The sequence below is a fragment of the Alexandromys fortis genome, unplaced genomic scaffold, assembly GCF_014885135.2.
Source record: "Alexandromys fortis isolate MF-2015 unplaced genomic scaffold, M_Fortis_MF-2015_v1.1 scaffold_4, whole genome shotgun sequence".
NCBI lineage: Eukaryota > Metazoa > Chordata > Mammalia > Rodentia > Cricetidae > Alexandromys > Alexandromys fortis.
The window spans coordinates 4156705-4168543 of NW_026067944.1; positions in this window are offsets into that span (position 1 = coordinate 4156705).

The following is an 11839-nucleotide window of genomic DNA, read 5'->3' on the forward strand; positions in this document are numbered from 1 at the left end:
GGTCCTGTGGGGAGAAGGTGTGTCACTGTGGAGGCAGGCTTGGAGGTTTCCTATACTCAGGATACTGCCCAGTGTCTCAGTCAACTTCCTGTTGCCTGCAAGATATAGGACTACCCTTCCAGTACCATGTCTACCTGCACACCGCCATGCTCCCTACTGTGGATGAAAATTGAAGAACCTGTAAGCTAGCCACCCCAATTAAGTGTTTTCTTTATAAGAGTTGCTGTGGTCATAGTGTCTCTTCATGCAATAAAAACCCCAAGAAACATACTTTTTAAAAAGTTAAAACCACATACTCCTTGAGACTCTCTAGCCTATATGTTGAGCAGAATCTGAATTCCCATCTGAAAATCCTTCAGAACCCACAAACACATACTTTGACATAAATTCACCCACCTTAGTCTTTCTGTTATTGTTTTATTCTTTTTTTTAGGACAAGGTATCACATATCCCAGGCTGGCTTCAAATTTGCTATATACTTGAGCTACAGCCTCCACTTCCAAACCTTGGGACTCCAAGCATACACCACCCTATTCTCCTCAGTACTGAATACAAGCTAGACTCTAAAGACTGCCAGAATTTCCAGCTTGCTTTGTGTATCTTAAAGGCTGCCTTTGGGAAAATCTGACCAGCGTGGTCTAATGAATTTAGTAGAGCCTCCATACCAATATGCAACTGTTACTCTGAGTGTTACCCTTATCTGCTCTTTTAATAGCTCTTCCCCTTCGTGATCTTTCCAAAGAGAACGCTAACCCACACTGTATTTTCTGAAGTTCTCCACTGAGCCCTTAGTCTTTGCTTTTCCCATATATAATCCAGTCCCAGTCTTCACAAGACTGTAAAGAAATGCCTTCATACTCCCAGAGAAGGGTGTGAATTTTGTTGACCTCAAATCTACTCTGAATCTTTCCGTTTGTAGCACTCAAACCGGAAGTAAATGAGGGAATGATCAAGTCAAAACCCTCACAGTCCCTCTTTGGCTCTGCTGAAGCCTATAGAAGGCAGGCATTTTTAATCAGTGTGAAATGTCCCACTTTCTTCACTGCCCCGGGAGCAAGTGTAACTAGTGTACCACACTTAAGGGGGTGAGTGTAACTAGTGTACCACACTTAAGGGGGCAAGTGTAACTAGTGTACCACACTTAAGGGGGCAAGTATAACTAGTGTACCACACTTAAGGGGGCAAGTGTAACTAGTGTACCACACTTAAGGGGACGAGTGTAACTAGTGTACCACACTTAAGGTTGCTGAGCAGGAGGAGTAAACATCCACAACTTCCAGCAGCTCTTAGATGCCAAGGATGTGGAAGGACAGACAGAGTAATAATTGGTATTGTGGAAATTAAAAATGACATAAAGAGAAAAGAAAGTGAAAATCATTAATTCTGCCATGGCAACTTCAGAAGGTTTTGGTGGAATGAATAGTTGATATATTTGAGGTGTTACTGGATTCTGCACTGATCACTACTGTACAAGAAATTTACAAATGAGTCCTGAAAATATTTTAATATGTCTAGAATTCATAAAACTGTTTCATAAAAAAGGATTCTAGACTTGGTGTCTGTGAGTGCTATCCTACACTTAGGTAAAAACAACCAGTGCCCTGGCTGAACTTTTATTTGACACTTTGCAATATTTGGCTTAAAATGAACTCATGCCCCGAGCCACAAAAAACAAAAGGACATAAAAAGCTTCAGGGAGAAAGGATTGGGGAGAGCAAGACATTTTCAGTTCAACTTTTTTATTTTGTGGTCTAACACTCTAAAGCAACAAATTACAAAACGATGGTGGACTAAAGTGTTTACCACCATTGGGCATGGCATGATTCTACACTGAAGTCATCATCTGTCTGAATGAAAATGAGGACCTGACCGCTCCTAAGTGTGATTGAGGAGGATGTTTATGGTAGATATGAGGAAGAGAGAAGCGAGAAACATCTGGAAGAGTCCAGACTGAATATGGCCAGCAGACTGCGAGGAAAGGTGGCAGGAGGGAGAGAGGAGAGGGCAAGAAGCCCAAGGGAGATCTAGGAGCAGAGCCAGCCTAAAGTCACCGGAGTGCATGGGAAAGAAGAAAGAACATCACCAAATGGCTGAGTTCTATAGGAAGGAGAGGCCGGGGGAAGGGGAGCTGGGGGAAGGGAAGCTAGCCCCTGGGTTGAAGAGGTTTAGGAATGGGGCAGGGTAAGAAGTGCTGGGAGCCACAGGTACTGAGTGAGATTTGCCCTGGGTTTCTTTGAGACCTAACACTAACCTTTTCTAGAGATGAATCTATAAGTTATATGTTCAGGCTAAGGAACCTCCAATGCTAATGAACCAGTGTTCACTAGTTAGTGGGTAAAACATTTTGCTCTTGATATTCAATTTCCTAGTCATTTTAAACTGACTTTTCTACAAGCATGTCAGAGTTTTGACACTTGGAATGCCTGTGAAGGTTGAGAAAAAAAATTCCATCTCAAAGCGTGACACTTTAACAAGCTGCAAACTTCAATTCAGGAGGAATGAAAGGCCTTAAATTAGCTGTCTTAGAGTCAAGCTTCCCTCTCCTCTGACACAGAGAGGGCTTTTGTAAGATTCTCTCTCTATGCAAAGACCAGATCTGCCAAAAGGCACAAGATTGCCTTTACTGTCCTTCCCCAAGATTCTACAAACCAGGAAAGATTAAATTCATATCACGGTAAGGAAGAATGGGAAGGTCACCATGCCCACACTTGGGAACTCTGTCCCAAGTTCTGAGACCCCGGACCAGGGTTCTTCAGTGGGCCCACTGAAGTCCTCTGACCATCATGTACCACCTCCATGTGTGGGTATTTCCCTGTCATGGTATCACCATTTACCCACATTCCATTCGTGTGTTTGCCTGGGTTTCAGGTAGACAGGGATGTACTTAAGACCCTCTTCACCCCCGTTCCTTCATTCCCTTGCTCTAGATCCTGCATCTCACATCCTGCCCTTCCTTTGTCTTTTGCACAAAGTAGTAGCACTGATCTGGAAAGGATGTCTCAGTATGTGAAGTGACATGGAAGAATGTCGCATATTTGCTTCCAGTACGCAGCAAGGAAAGAAAAAGAGACTCAGGAGGTAGAGCATGTATGTGTTCTCTATTTGTGTTAATTTTTTTTCATTGCACATAATTTTCAAATTTAAGAATTAAAAGACAGGGTAAAGAGATGATTCCGGTGTTAAGACCACTTGTTGCTCTTGAAGAGGATCCAGGTTCAGTTCCCATCACCCAAATGGTTTATAACCATCTGTAACTCCAGTTCCAGAGAGCCCGATACCCTCTTTGGACTTCTATGGGCACCAGACAAATACATAGTATACTTACCTATATTCAGCCAAAATACTCATATACAAAATGAAACAAAAAAAATTAAGTAATAAACAGTTTTGTTCCTAGGACTCCTAGTAAATCCTGAATCCTAGAAATTTGCATCTGAATGTATTTTCCATAAGAATCAGTCCAAGATCAATCTATCTCAAGACCTGGCAATAACACTCTTGGGCATATGCTCAAATGATGCACAATCATACCAAAAAAACACTTGCTCAACTATGTTCATAGCAGCATTATTTGTTAATAGTCAGAACCTGAAAACGACCTAGATGCCCCTCAACCAAGGAATGGATAAAGAATAGATGGTACATTTGCACAATGGAGTATTATTCAGTGCTTAAAAAAAAATGACATCTTGAAATTTGCAGGTAAATGGATGGAACTAGAAAAAACCATCCTGAGTGAGGTAACCTAGGCCCAGAAAGAAAAACACAGTATGTATTCACTCAGAAGTGAATAATAGATGTAAAGCAAAGGATAACCAAGCTACATTTCACAACTCCAGAGAAGCTAGATAAAAAGGGACCCTAAGAGGGGCACACATTGAGAGCACCAGTGAAAAGAAATAGTTAAGAAATCCTGGGTAAACTGGGAGGGGACAAGGGATGGGAACATGAAGGCTCAAGAAGACAGAGTTGGGGGAGGAATGGAGAGGGAGAGCAGTGAAAGAGATATCTGATATGGGAGGGATTTCTTATTAATAAAGAAACTGCCTAGGCCCCTTGATAAGCCAACCCTTAGGTGGGTGGAGTAAACAGACCAGAATGCTGGGAGAAAGAAGCTTAGTCTAAGAGTCGCCATGATTCTCCCACTCCAGACAGACGCAGGATCCTCCCTGGTAAGCCACCTCGTGGGCTACACAGAATATTAGAAATGGGTTAGAACAATATGTAAGAGCTAGCCAATAAGAGGCTGGAACTAATGGGTCAGGCAGTGTTTAAAGGAATACAGTTTCCGTGTAATTATTTCTGGGCATAAGCTAGCCATGCGAGCAGCCAGGTGCCAGGGACACAGCCTCGACGCTCATATCACTACAGATATTTTGATAGAGGGAGCCATTATGGGGGATTAGAGAAAAACCTGTGTTAGAAAAATTCTCAGGAATCCACAGGATGAACCCAGCTAAGACTCCTAGCCATAGTGGCGAGGGTGTCTAAAAGGGCCTGCCCCTTTAATCAGAGTAACGACTACCCTAATTGTCATCATAGAACCTACCTCCAGTAACTGATGGAAGCAGATGCAGTGATCCACAGCCAAACACTGGCTGAGCTCCTGGAGTTTATTTGAAGAGAGGGAGGAGGGATCCTGTGAACAAGGGGAGTCAAGAGCATGATGGGGAAAACCACAGAGACAGCTGACCCCAGCTAGTGGGAGCTCACAGAATATGGACTGGCAGCTGGGGAACCTGCATGGGACCGAACTAGACCTTCTGAATGTGGTTGACAATTATGTGACTTGATCTGTTGCGGGGGCAGAGGGGCTGAAAGTCACGGGTTTTTGGAGCCCATTCCCTATAGTGGGATACCTTGCTCAGCCTTGATACGGGAGTGGGAGGGGGTTGGTGAGGGGGCTTGGTCCTGCTTCAAGTTGGTATCCCAAACCTTGTTGACTCCCCAAGGTAGGCACTACCCAATGAGGAATGGATGGGGGATGGGAAGAGGGAGGTGAGGGTGGAAGAAGGAGAGGGAGGGAAAACTGGGGTAGGTATGTAAAATAAAAAGTAATTATTTAAAATAAAAATTATGGAAAAATCAGTCCAACATATATTGGGAAGTCTTGATTTCTCCCTAGACTCTCACTTTTCACTGTAGCAACTTCTACCTTCAAATACTCATTTACCTCCCACGCAGAAGAATGTAGAGAGACTCTGGAAAGTCTCACAATGGCAAGAGACCTAATATCCATAAAGAAAATGGCACATCCTAGTGCTTTACTAAAAATACTGCTTTGCTTGTGTCTATATTGGCTTCACCCTTCTCCACAGGTTGACTTAATCATTCTCCCATTTCTGTTTTCATAACATTTTAAAATAACTCTATTTGGGCATGGATGAGAAAAAAAACTAAGATATTTTAAATTTAATGAGAAAGCGCTGGGATAAATGAAAAAGAAGGGTTTGGAACAACAAGTTCTCTATTTTAAAAATAAATAAATTTGGTTTGTAATCATGAGTGTATGTTGAAACTTTAACTCAAGTGCTAATGTGATGCTGTAGCTGCCATTCTAAACCACTTACAGAACCAACCAGTCCGGAAGCAAAAGTGACTTCCCTTTGTAGACTGTCCTTCTGTTCCAAACTGTTCTTCTGATGAGGCATCCCTCCAGTCAACAGGCAAGTGTAAGTTCACTGTAACTAAGTTGCTGTCTCCTGCTCCTGTTTCCATGTAACAATGTTCTGACTTCTCAAATCTTTAAGTATTGCAAGAATTCCGGGAACTTGTCCCAGGTCTCTCGCTTGTCCTGGATAGTATCTCTAATGTCTCAACACATATCTCCTGATCTCAGGAGCTGGGCTTAACATCATCAGAACTATGTGTTACTATTTTACTTTTCTGTTTACTCTAGTAAATTATAAACCCATTGAGGACAGAAACTGTAATGACTCAATGTATGGATACACTTGACTGGCCCCTCAGATAGCTAGTCAAATGCTTTTATCGGTAGGTTCCTGGTAGGGTGGTTTGGATGGGCTTAATATTTAAATCTACAGATTATAAAGCTCAAAGATGTGGGTATCGTTCATCTAGTCAGCTGAATCCTGAAAAAGAAAAGAGTACTGACCTTCTTCTTATTGAGAGAGAATCCTTCCTTCCTTTCTGACTGTCTCTAAAATAAGACATCCAGACTTAGCAGACATCAGCTCTTCTCAATACAACAGGACAGAGGAGCACTATGGGTTCTCCTGGGTGCCAAGCCTTTGGAAACAAACAAGATCTTTCCCAGTGGCTGCCCTGGAACTCAATTTCCTGGTTCATCCTGCAGCTGCCAGAGCCAAACAAGCTAATTTTTTGAAACGAGTGATTTGTACATATTTCTACATATCTTACCACTCTGGGTCTCTACAGAACCCTGACACAAAATCGCACAATCCTAAGAACCCAGAACTTGGGCATAATGTCTAACCAAAAGCTGATACTTCTTTTTCAAGGTATGGCAAATAAATTGGTATATAGAACAGTTTTCATATAATCTCCTGTTCTAAATTTGATTTAGTATTTTTTGTTTATTAAGACAGGAAGAAAACTAAAGAGATAGTTTAGAAAAGTCAAATTATGCACTGATGTGAGAAAAAGTGAATTATTTGCTTTTAAAAATAAATGCAACCAGAAAGTTACAGAGATCTAAAAGGAAGAGGAATCCATGCAGCTAGGCTAGAACTAAGCATGTTATGTATTTTATTGATCTGAACTTTGAATTTGTTCACACACACACACACACACACACACACACACCCTTCCATCAGTCTGGGTCTTACTTTCGTCTTCACAGACCATGGAGCCTGCTCGTCCTTTTGTGTCTCTTGTCTGTCATTGCTCTCATTTGGGCTGCCCTGGAGCAGCTGCAAGCTCATATTCCTACTATGTCCCTTTCAGTTGCCCCAAAGGTTTTAGTAACTATTCAGCATCCACACCTTTACTTTTCTGTTTAAATTATAAACCCCTATTTGAGACGCTCACAATATGATCACCATATATTTCTCAGGCTCATCTTTGATCAATCTCTCAAACGCTCCAACCTTCCTACTACGTGGGTCAATATATAACTGACACAGAACCAAATTTGCCTACATTTCAGAGCATTTCCACCTCCCTCTCATCAAGGTCAATTATCTCAAACACTAAAGAATAAATTCCAGAGGTCTCCTAAACCACTGTGGTTTGTCACAAGGGCAATTTTGTCAATTGACATCCTTGAAACTCAATTTCCTTGTCCACTTGATAATGGAGAAAGACACATTAGTTTCAGTTAAAGGAAAGGATATTCACTTTCTGGAATGACTTTCATTATTAATATAACAAACAGGTCTTGAGTACTTCTTCTGAGCAATAAACATCTGGCTCTTATTTCCACCACGTAGGTTCCCAGGATTTAATTCGGGTGGTCAGGCTGGGCAGCAGGCAGCTCTACCTTTTGAGCTATCGTGCTGACCCTAAAATAGTTTCTTAAACTTAGACTTCTATATATGTTCCAAAAAATAAAGTTCTCAGACTTGGAAAAATCTGAGATATTTGCTGCAAAAATATATAATTTCCAAACCTCCATCCCATTCGATTCTGATTCAGTAATTAGTAGCCTATATTATCACAGGTTAACTCCATCCCTGGCCCATGGTTCTGATTCAGGCGGTCCATCATCCACTCTCTAAGATGAAAATAACTGCTCCATCTATTACAGCGTATTTTTCTATACTTATATAGACTTCAAATTTATTTTTTTAAACTATATGTTTTGGTCTAAGGAATAGTAATACTTGTGTTGACAAAGATCCAAACTAGCAAATGCGTCATAAGAGGCAGGTAAAACATACAGCTCATATTATTAAAAATCATAGGAAGGAAAGGAGAAAATGCTGAACATGCAAAGAACACAAGACACAGTGCTGTTTGATGAGCCAGTGACAGGCACAAAAGACAATGACTGAGACCTATGACAATAGCAACAAGAGGCAAAATGTCAAACAGAGCTGGCTGGCCACAAGCAGTTGTTGAGGCAAGTTCAGACACAGACACAAGCAAATCTGCAGTCCTCGTTCCTCTCATTCTTTACTCCAAGGAAAGATGAAGCAGGGAACAACAGAGCCAATATCCCAAGGAATAGAATGAAAGAGAAAGCGGAGCCATTTGAGCAGCTGTTCTCCAGCTCTAGGTATTTGCAGGCTCAGGGCACGCTGCTCTAATCTCCGGAGAGACATTTTATAAAGTATCAAGAATTGGCAACCTCTCCAGAAACGGGATGATTGGGATAAAGGAAGGTTGGATAGCGGAGCAGGGAAGCACATATCTTAATTAAGGGAGCCATCTTAGGGTTGGCAAGAGACTTGGACCTAGAGGGGCTCCCAGGTGCCCAGGGCGATGTCCCCAGTTAGTTCCTGGGGCAGCTGAGGATAGGGAACCTGAAATGACCCTATCCTATAGCCATACTGATGAATATCTTGCATATCACCATAGAACCTTCATCTGGAGATGGATGGAGATAGAGACAGAGACCCACACTGGAGCACAGGACTGAGCTCCCAATGTCCCAAAGAGGAGCAGAAGGAGGGAAAAAATGAACAAAGAAGTCAGGACCACGAGGGGTGCACCCACCCACGGAGACAGTGGGGCTGATCTATTGGGAGCTCACCAAGGCCAGCTGGACTGTGACTGAAAAAGCATGGGATAAAACCAGACTCTGAATATGGCAGACAATGAGGGCTGCTGAGAAGCCAAGGACAATGGCACTGGGTTTTGATCCTACTTCATGTTCTGGCTTTGTGGGAGCCTAGCCAGTTTGGATGTTCACCTTCCTAGACCAGGATGGAGCGGGGAGGACTTTGGACTTTCCACAGGGCAGGGAACCCTGACTGGAGAGGGAGGGGAGAGAGGAGTGGGGGGGGGAGAAGGGGGAAGAGGGGGAGGGAAATGGGAGGCTGGGAGGAGGCGGAAATATTTTTTTTCTTTCAAAAAAAAATTGGCAAACATTCTTGACTTTGAAAGAAGTAAAAAGTTGGATTCTGAGGTCTGCTGCAGACTTGACCTTTAGTTCAACCAAGATTTTAGCACATTGGACTAAGACCTTTATGGCTTTTGTGCTAAGAGCCTTAAGTTACTATAAGCACACCAAGGACAGCATTGCCAGACAGCTTGCTTGTTTGTTACGGACCAGGAGATACTTAGAAATTTGCTAGTCATGCATTTAATAGGCATCTCGCAAACTAATGATATTCTTGTGAATAAGATCTCTTTCAAGTGATTCTCTGAAGTCAATCCTGAGTTAGTTGCCTCATTCTTGTCAGAAATAATTAGCAATTGTGGTCCCTGGGGCTTTCTTTTTCATTATCAGTAATTCTCATTCAGTCAACAAATACTTATTGCACATTTTACCAGTTATCAGGGACTGCCGTAGGTAGTGGGGATCCACAGTGCATAAATTACATGAGACACAGGTAAGAAGACAAAACACAGTAAAAGAAAGAAGAATTGAAAGTGAGTAAAGGGTTAACTGGAGGATGTGTCCTTCAAAGACAAGACAGAGAGCAGCGCAGGACGATAACTGGGCAGAGACGGCGGTATGATGGAACTGGTTGTGTAATTATCCGAGGGAAGACTATTTCAGGTTGTAGGACCCTGAGCATATGCATCTGAAATAGATAGCTAAGGGACGGCCTCTCATAGCAGAAGCCTAACTCCCCAAATACATTCATGAGTGTTATTTTTTTTTTAATGACTGCAACAGAAATACCTGAGACTGTATTACTTCATAAGGAAACAACTTTGTTTAGCTTGCAGTTCTGAAAACTCAAGGTGCTACAGAAGACAGCAGCTTGCTTGATGCAGTTCTGAGGAATGCTTGTCATCACTGGACAAGAAACAAAGAGTGCACATAAATGTGTAAGTGACCCCTGGCCACTCTCTCTTCCTACAAAACAGCCAGCATTCAATCAAGGGACCCCATTCTGGTGGATATACCTATTCCTAATCTCTACCCAAAGGCCCCATTTCCAAATACCAGAGATGAGTTATATTTTTACACTTTTGTTGGTTTGTTTGATACAGGGTCTCACTCTGTGGCCCCAGCTGACTTGGAACTTGCTATGTTGCTGGCTGGCCTTGAAGTCACAAAGATCTTCCTGAATGATAGCTGGGATTAGAGGTAGGGCTAACACATCCATCCCACCTTTTCAATTCCGTATAATGGAGGTTACATTTCAACACATGCCTTAAGGGACACACTGAACTCATACCTCAGCAAGACACTACTTCTTGGAATATATGAATTTGTTGGATTACAAGGCGAAAGAACCTGGAGATAGAATATTGTTTCAAACCTCAAGACAAGAGATAATCCCAGATTATCCAGATGGACGTAATCTAGTCACCTGAGCCCTTACAAACAGAAAACATTCTCTGACTGCAACAAGAATTCATTCAACACAAAAGGTAATCAGAGATGATAAGTAGGAGGAGGATATTATTGTTGCTGACTTGGAAACATGGGGACCACCAGGAAAGCCTTAGGAGACTCCTCTAAGATGTAAGAACAGGCTCTCTGTAGCAGCCAGCAAGGATATGGAGACCTTAGTCGTACAAATTTCAGATTCTGAATTTTGCTGACACCTAGAGAAATACCTAAGGCAACTCCAACTTCCAGCCCAGAACAGCCTGACAATAGATGGATGTTGTTTTAAGCTGTGCAGTCGGAGACAATCTGTGATCATTTGTTATGACAGCCATAGCAAAATCATATAGATCATAACACTAGACTGAAATGAGGAAGGGACATGGTGGGAGGACCGGAAAGAGAAGAAGGGACCTGGGGTACGCTGCAAGAACAAATGAGGAGGAAGCTCGTGGGGCTTTTGGGCCACTATAAAGCTTTTGTCTGCTATTGGAGGAAAAGGTGGAGCCAATGGTTGTTGGGAGCAGAAAGTTGAGGCATATTAAATCTCCACTTAAGTGGGCCCAAGGTTGAAAACCAAATGGTGAGGTAACAGATACAAGATGGGCAGCTTATGGAGTGTTGTAGAAAGAGAGGAGTCACACTATTGGCACCACGATCTTGGGCCTGAGCCATGGGTAGACGAGTTACACTGAGGTAACAAAGAAAGCAGGGGAGCAAGATTGATGCAAGCTGGGGACAGAAAGAGACACAGGTTCAACTTGGAATATGCTATGTATGAAACGCCTGTCAGGCAGCCACAAGGAGAAGCATATGCATTCAGCTGCTAGAGATGCAGTCTGGATGTCAGAGGGTTACCTGGAACTGGAGCTGTATGGAGTGGAGTTCTCTCCAAGTAATGAGGTGAGCAGTTCAGAGAAAACTGGCCCTTCCAGACTGACTCTTCATGAACGCTTCATGTGACTACAAGTGTGTGTGGGGGGGGGGGTATATCTTGCTATGTAGCCCTGACATTGGCCTTGGATTTATAACCCTTCTGTTGAAATAGGAGCGGCAGCAGGGCTGCGTCCCGGGCACCCGGCCGCCCGCATGGCTAGCTTATGCCCAGAAATAATTACACGGAAACTGTATTCTTTTAAACACTGTCTGGCCCGGATAGTTTCAGTTCCTTATGGCTAGCTCTTACATATTGTTCTAACCCATTTCTAATATTTTGTGTAGCCCACGAGCTGGCTTACCAGGGAGGATCTTAACCTGCGTCTGTCTGGAGCGGGAGAACCATGGCGACTCCTCACACAGCTTCTTTTTCCCAGCATTCTCCTCTGTCTACTCCGCCTACCTAATTTTCTATCCAATAAAATGGGCCAAGGCAGTTTCTTTATTAATAAGAAATCACTCCCACATCAC